General features: G+C 38.5%; 1 long non-coding RNA gene across 1 annotated transcript; it reads left to right on the top strand.

The window, feature by feature from the left end:
• Window positions 1-1,515: 1,515 nt before the first annotated feature.
• On the top strand, window positions 1,516-4,320 carry LOC130683166 (uncharacterized). The gene is made up of 3 exons (XR_008996779.1): window positions 1,516-1,602; window positions 3,266-3,453; window positions 3,872-4,320. It is a non-coding gene; the product is annotated as an uncharacterized LOC130683166 (long non-coding RNA).
• Window positions 4,321-8,564: the final 4,244 nt, after the last annotated feature.

The following is an 8,564-nucleotide window of genomic DNA, read 5'->3' as shown; positions in this document are numbered from 1 at the left end:
ATTAAAATGTGCAAAGCACTTTATTACTTAAATTCAACTTGGTGACAGTATCTTACACTTCTTCCTAAGTTGTACCACTCAATGCCAAGAATATGTGTTTATTTAAAAATTATTGGAATCTTTTTGCCACAAGATGCTAGATAATCAACAAGTTTAAAATACCCTGCAACATGGATACCATATTTAAGAGGCAATGGTAATTTCCTCCTGAAAAGAAACAAAGAAACAAAGACAAGAAACAAACGCCTTTGATCTATGAATCACGCTCATAGGTCACAAATCAAAGCATACAGAAGGGTCTTAATTGGTTCCTTGGTTTTTCTTGAATTATTATGGGAAGAGAGGTGGGCAAAAAGTTGGTTATAAAGTCTGTTTTTCTCTCTATCCCAATTAAAATGTATCCTATTTTGAAAAGTAGCATTTCAAGGAACTAGTGGCACATCTAGTATTCTTGAGCTATTGGACAATCAGAATAGATAATTTTTTAGCATCCTTTTCTTGTATACGCCAGAAAGCAGTAATCATGCAATGATCAGTAAGGATCGTTATTTTCTTGATTTGTTCTTTAGTTTAAGTTAAAAAAGAAATTTCACTTTTAAAGATAGTAGTCAAATTCAATAAAACACTTTAAGTGTGAGCTAAAATCTGCACTTAGTGAACAAGGGCGATTCACAGACCTTAAAAACTTTAACACAAATAGAAACTCCAAAAGGTCACAGAGAATGACAGCTCTGAAGTAATTCAAACTGTCTCTTATCTCCACAAAGTCTGTGCTATATTTGTTTATTTCAAGCCTACTGTTAAAAAAAGAAATATATAATAACATAAGTCTTGGAAAAGGCTGCAAAGAAAGTTCCAAAGATGTCTGACCTCCACAAACTTATTCTGTGAACAAAAACACATAGATGAGTCCGCTGTGTAACTGGAATTAAATTCCAGGTACAATACAATACAATTCCAGTCTGATTAAAGGATAAGTAAAACGTGCTATTGAAGCTTTCTCCACAGTAAACTCAGGAGTAACTACAGCAGTTGTTCAGAACTGATGTGTTTTTTTTTTTAGGGAAGGCATATTTTATCACGAATATTGTTTAGAATTGCCAGCACGTGTTTTTTTTTTTTTTTAAGTATATCCATTGTTGGTTAGTTTGACTATTGTTTTTGAATTCTCTTTGCCAATTTATTATTTCATGCCTGCCTGCAGGGCTGACCACACTTACCTCCTCCCCCTGTATGCCACTTCGAAGATTTTTCTATATCTAAAAATCTTAACTCCTTTCCCAGCATAACAGGTCAATTTTATGGCACTTCATAAGATGAATATGAGGTACATGTGCTTGCCTGATTTTTAAGATAAATAACCCTCAGAAGTCTTCTAGGCAGGCCCCCCTTTACCCTACTCTGAATTCTCCAGTGCTGCTCGTTCATCCTGGCCACTGCCTCTGGCCATCTTTGTTCACCCTGTTAGGACATGTTAGGAACACAGGATGTGCTCAGACACATGTAACATTGCTCACCCCATCAAGGACTCAAACGGCTCAGGAGGCGTATGTGCCAGGAGGTGACCCCTGCCATCTGCTAAGGCAATTGGGAGTTGGGGTGGTAAGTAAGGAGCAGGAGAAAGATGGATTCCCCCCCATACCCCCACTGTGTAGTCATGACCTTGAAAAAGCCTTGGGGAGGACTGCAAAGGACACTGTTCCTCTTGTCCTGACTATGAGAGGTTTAGGGAAAGGAAATAAACGGCCCCACTTGAGAGGGCCTCCGTCGAGTCAAGGAAGTGAAGAAAACCATATACAAGATAATTAGAGGCCAAATGGGACATGTTGATCATTAGAACAGGAGCTCTGGAGGGCACTGGAAAGGCTGGAAGGCTGTTGGATCAGGGAAGGCTGTTTGGGGCAGTGAGAGGGGAAGGGAGGGAGGCAGCAGAGACACGGGGTCCAGAAGCCACATTTCAGACAGAGGGCAGTGGGAACAGGATGTGAAGCCTGTGGGTGGATCCCTCATTGAGGCCTGCCTGGAAGAAAGGCCCAGAAATACCCCCCATGTGGCCAGGTTCCTTTTTCTGGGCTGGGAGGTATAGGTAGCCACAGGGAGGGAGCAGGTCTGGAAGCCTGGTAGCAAGACTGAGTAAGCAAGACCCCTGGCTCCTTACTACTTTGGGCCTCTCCTTGTCCCTGTTTTTCCAGTGATCCATCCTGCTCTCAACTGACACCTTCTTTCCTGAGGTGTTTTAGTATCAGTAGAGCTGCCTTGCTCTAGGGTAGAGTCTAATGTGTCCCAAACCAGGGAGCACAACAGACTTCCCTGGGAAACTTAAAATATATAGGTGCTCAGTCCCCACCCCAAACGTACTGATTAAAAATCTCAGTCAGAAAAGCTTAAGAATCTGAATTTTAATACTTATCTGCCTCTCCAACTCCCCACCCCAAATTAATTTTGATATTTGGAACAAGAACCAAAAGTTGGGAATTTTGTAAGAAGTCAGTGAATCTCTTCAAGGCAACACTTATTTTAAGCAGTGTAAAGCCCATTTATATCACCAAGAACATGAGAGATACCTGAACTCTTGTAAATAGGCAGATTCTTCACTCTCGCCCAGGACAATAAGGGTAGGGTGCCCAGGTGACTGTTAAATACCCAAACCTTGAGAACCATTGCTGTAAAGTGGTGTTTTCTAAACTTAGAGAAAACTGAAGAACTCTGGGACATTTGTTAAGCAGATTCTTCTTCCCCCCTGCTCTTCAGGTCAAATGAAATAGAATCTTCTAGGAGGGACCAGGGAATCTTTAAACTTAACAAGTCCCTCCAAGTGGTTTTTATGACTGGGAAAATCAGGAAACACTGCTTAAAGACAATAATCAACTCACATTTGTTGAACAAAGATTGTGTGAGAGGTGCCATTCTAAGGGCTTTTGGGTGTATTTGCACATTTCCTCCTAAAAGCACATCCATGCAGTACGGTCTTCCTTCACAGAGTAATCCCCCTGTTTCACCAATCCATTAAGGGTGGATTTTACCATTGGAACCTCAGGACAATCTCCTTTCACATATCCATAGTCTCTTAGATGAGATTCTGAGCTCTCTAAAGCCTTGAGATTAAGCATGGATTTACCGTTCTCTTTATTTTACAAAGCACACCATACACTTAATGTATAAAATGGAAGCTCCATACATAGTGTTGATTCTAAGAAATCAAAGAGTCATTCTGCTTTTTGTCCAGTGCATTTGGCAGTGTCAAAAGTCTACCTTTATTTTAAAGATGTGGAGACAGGAGTTGGCAGTAGAACCCCACTGCTGGAAGCAGAGAGCTTTTGAGGTACTCTGGCTGAGAGTCAGAGACCTGCAGAAATTGAACCAGGAAAAGGAAAACAGAAAGACCATCTGGTTTGGCTGGCTTTACCAGCCTGAATCCTGGCCAGGGAGGAGAATTCGGTGCTGAAGAGAAAGGTAATAGATATTTCCAGCTTCCTGTCACACCCTCCACCCCCATGCTTATCCACATTCTAATCAGCCTTCTGAGACTAATAGTTTCCAGTTCACTAAAATTCCATACTCATCTCCCTCTAATTCCCTTTACACTTGCCTGTACTTTAGGATTTGCACATTTCTGTGGTTTTCTAGTCTCTGATTATTCCAGAGCACAAAGCTAACTCTTCCAAGCTTTGTGCCGTTCACCTCCAACCTTGAGAGTTCAGAACAAATGGATATGTTAACCATTTTCTTCTCAACAATTTTCCTACCTCCTTGAACATTAGGAAGCTTTTCCTTGCTCCATAATTCAGAATCACTTTCTTGAAATTTTAAACGTGCATTACATATCAATATTGTTCATTTTTGTTTTTTCTTTTTTTTTAAATCTATTCAGGTTTTTCTGTTTAATCCTAACAAACTGAGGGAAAAAATGAGTATCTCCATTTTTTTCTCAGATCAAAAAAAAAGAGACTCGAAGAGGTGAGTAATTTGCCTAAAATACAGTTGGCAGGAGAAAGATGCAGGATTTGAAGCTATATCTGACTTCAAAGTCTATGCTTTTTCCACTGAATTAGGATACTCTGTGTTCAAGCTATTCTGTTCGTTGTTTTGTGTTCATGCGCTATCTCCTCAAACAGATGAAAACCATGTTCACAGAAAGCATGGTGTGCTTCCTTGTTCTGGGGCCGTCTGTGCTAAGGACTCAGCAGGAATGACTGGAGAAGAAGTGATGGCTTCTCTCTACAGCCAAACCAACCTCACTGAATCATTTCCTGAAACCTCCAAATCAAACAGCTCCTCTACCAAATTGACTTTTCAAAATTCCTGTATCAGAGTCATAAATCATTTGGTGATGTCCCTGGAATATTGGAGTGCAGCTTAGGTATCTCAATGTTGATTTCATACCTGCTGCAAGGTTCCTCTCCACTCAGTAGACAATTGACCACAGCCATACCAGCACTGCGGGCTTACCAGCAATGACCTTGGATCATTCAACCCCGGGAAAGCTTTTCCTTGCTCTCTCCATGGAAAATCACTTGCTTGGAACTTTGAAAATTATGTCAGGACATCATTTTCTTCATAGGTAATGGGTCTATAGGTTCTGCTGTCTTCTGTGTAACCAGAAGTATACTTCTGTCCAGTAACTTAACTACAGAATGCACGAGATGGCATTGATTTGTAGATCTTTATCAAAAGCTCAGGTTGAAAAATAAAAGGAGGGTAAAGATCACCTTCGTCTAAGGTAAAAATATCCAGGTGTTAAAAGAAGACAAGTAGTGACTCTATAGCATCTTACTATGCTGATGGACAGTGACTCTAATGGGGTGGGGGTGGGGGACTTGATAATAGGGGGAATGTAGTAACTACAGTGTTGCTTATGTGAAATCTGAGCATAAGATTGTATATCAATGATACCTTAATAAATAAAAAATAAAAAATATCCAGGTGTTAAGTGGAGTTCAAATTCTCTCTTAATCAACTACAGGTTTCTAGAACTATACAACTTGAGTCTGCCTGATTCTCTCCATCACATTTCCTGTACCCTATAATTCACTGCCATCCTTTCTTGCCCTGACTATTGCAATATCCCTTAACTCCTGCCTTGCTGCAGTTTATTCTCTATTCTACACAGTGATATTGTTAGGTAGTAAATCAAATATTTATTTGTTTACTCTCCAATTTAAAATCCTTCAATTGCTTCCCAATTTCCTTCCATTAAAGCCCAAACTCCTCACCATCGATGACTTACGAGGCCCTACAAGGTCTGGCCCCTGCCCATGTCTCCAATCTCATCTAATGCCTCATTGCATAAATATCTGTTCAAGGAATAAACAAATGAATAACACTTTTCTTAAATTTTTAGACATATCCAGCTTCACAGAAGCCATAGTGCCAGAACATATTTATTGTCATGTGTTTATTTTGGATGGCAACTAATTGGTAATTGCTGCGTGTAAACATGTCTATTATCAATCTTTATTTGTGCTGTGCTCAAGAGAAGAAAGTTCAGATCCACACCCACCCTCCCCCCATAGGTATTTTGGGAAAGACTTGCTTTTCCCTTTTGGTTGACTGACAACTAACGAGGCAAAATCCTGCAAAAATATCTATAATACATTAGCCAAATGGTATATTCTATGCAAGGCATCATATTTGCGCTAAGAATCATCACTTGGCTGATATCTAGTAGTTAAAATCAACCAAGTGGTAGTAGCTATTCTGGTGATAACAGATGTGATTGTTAATTGATCATTGTATCAGAGGTTCCTTAAAATTCACACAAATGGTATTTTTTAAAGAATCTTTTTTTGGAATTCAAGTACAACACCATTGCTTATCATTTTGCTGAAGTCACTACTGTCTCGATCTACTAACGATACTTAACAAAGTCAATAGCCAGGAGTGCAACAGCTTACAAGACTGAGAGGAGAAATGTCAATACAGGAATGACCTGTGACTAGTTGACAAACATCACTCAGTTAATGGATTTCAGGTGGATGATGGGTGGGTTTATTAATACACTTATTCTATTCTGGGAATCCTCATTAGAAGACACTGCTTCATCTTCAAGATGTCAAACTTGCTTCTACTAGATAAATTACCACAATACAAAAATAGACTGAAGATAAAGCCCTCAATTTTACTTCAGCAAAGCCAAGGATAAAGTTATCCAGATTGTTACTTAAACTTACATTTAGAAAGTTAAGAAATTTTAGTTAAAAATATAAAATTAGTAGGAAAACACAGACGATGTTTCTAGATTACAATTTTCTGACCTCTTGCTTTGATATTTATTTACACTGGGTTAGGCAGATGAAAGTACTAGAAGAGTCTAGAAGGAGACACTTTAAGTCGTGTTTAAAGGCTCAAACCAAGCTCCTCCTTAAGCAGAGCAGGGACATATTTTCATGATCCAATGAGAGATATGATATGATCCCCAATGTCTGTCCTTCATTCTTTTTTGTTTACTAGAGTAGTGCACATCTCACTATATCCCATTCAGCCTGAAACTCCACTTTCACACACATTATAAATCATCTAGATTATCTCTCAAAGGCAAATGATAAAAATGCAGAGTCCTATTTCCCAGAGGTTTTTAATATAGCCTGACAGTAAATCCAAATGCTCATTTTAACATAATTAGAAAAGATCATTTAGTTTCCTACTTTCAAAATATATATTTTATATCTAGATTTGAATGACTCAAGTGTGCAGGATCAGCAAACATACACAAAACAAGATAAACTTACATTAACAGGTTTTGCTGCATCAGCTGAGAGTCATGAGCTTCACATGCTCTAATGACCCCAGAGATGTATAAGAGCCATCAACGCCGGGGACAAATGAGGGACAAGGAAAAGTTCAGATGCCAGATCTGGTTTGTAGACATCTTTGGACATAACTTAGTTTCAAGTTGAAAATCTTCTAACTTGAGAATAATAAATCTTACAATTATTTAAAGAGAATTTTTAAAAATAATCAAAGCATAAAGAAATGTCTTAGTTTAAAAAAAAAAATCTAAAGCCTAATGGTAACTCTTAAAGAAAAATCAGTAAAGGGATAAAGACATGAAATATATTCTATAGGCCATAAGAAACTTAGACACACATAAAGTATTCTTAAAAAATTGAAGCATAGACTGTTCATATATAATACTCTGTCATATAGGGACAATTGTGCTGATGTATTTTATATATTTTCTTTGCTTCACAGGGTCACCACACAGCTGGGGTATAAAGGAGAAAAGTGTCACTTAACTTTCATAATGTTGCAATTCCCTTCCTCCCAAATCCATTCTATATTATGTGTAAAAGTTACTGTGGTAAAATGTGAAGAAATAATCAGGTATGCACAATGAATTAACAGAACTTTTTCTTCCCAGATTCAGGTTAGTGAATTTGAAAAAAGCAAACAGGAATAAACCATCGGTACTTAATGAAACTGTTCACTAGCTCAAACTGCTTTCACTCAAGCCAATGTTTCTAACATAATTCTCTATTTTAAATTAGTATTATTTATTTTTTAAACTAAGCTTACAGTTTCAAATGTCTTTAACACAAATTGCCATAAAGAATTTTTTACTTAAAATTATTTCAAATCCAAAGAGAATAACCCCCACAGGGAAAATTTACTCACCCTTGCTATTCATTATTTTTTCACTAATACCACTAACCTAGTTCTTCTTTCTCATGGTCTATAGAAAAAAACATGTATAAGTATGTTTCATTCATCAAAAACCATATTTATACAGCAAAACATTCACTCCACCCCTTTTCTAGAATCCAGATACCCAGAGGCACCCAGAGACTTGGCTAGAAAACTTCTACACAGTCCAGTCCTTACTTATTTCCAGTCCAAAGAAACATTTTGAGATAGGGGTCATTATTGAGTATTAAGGTCCATCTTCCGTTAATTAAAATTTATTTCTCTGCAAGCATCCCAAAGAAATGTATATCTAAGATTTAGAGCATTCCCCAACAATGAAATGAGTGTGAGCTCCATAGGCATCTTAAAGCTTTATCTTCATTTTCACTCTACTCTTAACCTGGAAGAATTCATATTTCTTAAAGAAGATTATTTACTGATGGTCAGTGGTATGCTTGTAAATGTTAAACAGCAGCTCTGGAGACGAAAAGGCAGAGAAGGTAATGGCTCTGATTGGTAGCACTGCCATATACCATGATGTAATGCCCCCAGCGCGGCTGGTTTCCAGCTCCCGACGTGACACCAGCAGACGCAGAGTTGGGAAGAGAGGCTCAGTAGGACAGCATGACGTAGTATTTCCACCATGCAGTTACAATTGACATAAATAAATTTGAGAGCATATGTAATAGTGAAATGTAGTCAAGTAGGAAGTGATGACTTCTTTAAAGGCGTTAAGTTTTGGGGTGTGTAGCAAAGCCAACTGATGCACTCCACCACAACAGAGACTGAGTTATCTGGCCCTTCAGGCAGCTGCTGGAGAAGCCAGATTCTGTGACCCACATTTCAGTGTTTCCTTAGAATCCAGAAGTGGTGGGAGGAGCTGTAGTTCTGGGGCTTGGATCCCATGTCACTGGAATCACTACAGTTCTCACCATGCGTAA

This window comes from Manis pentadactyla, chromosome 3, assembly GCF_030020395.1.
Source record: "Manis pentadactyla isolate mManPen7 chromosome 3, mManPen7.hap1, whole genome shotgun sequence".
Classification (NCBI taxonomy): Eukaryota; Metazoa; Chordata; class Mammalia; order Pholidota; family Manidae; genus Manis; species Manis pentadactyla.
Note: the sequence above shows the minus strand (reverse complement) of the source record. Positions and strands in the feature narration are given on the sequence as shown.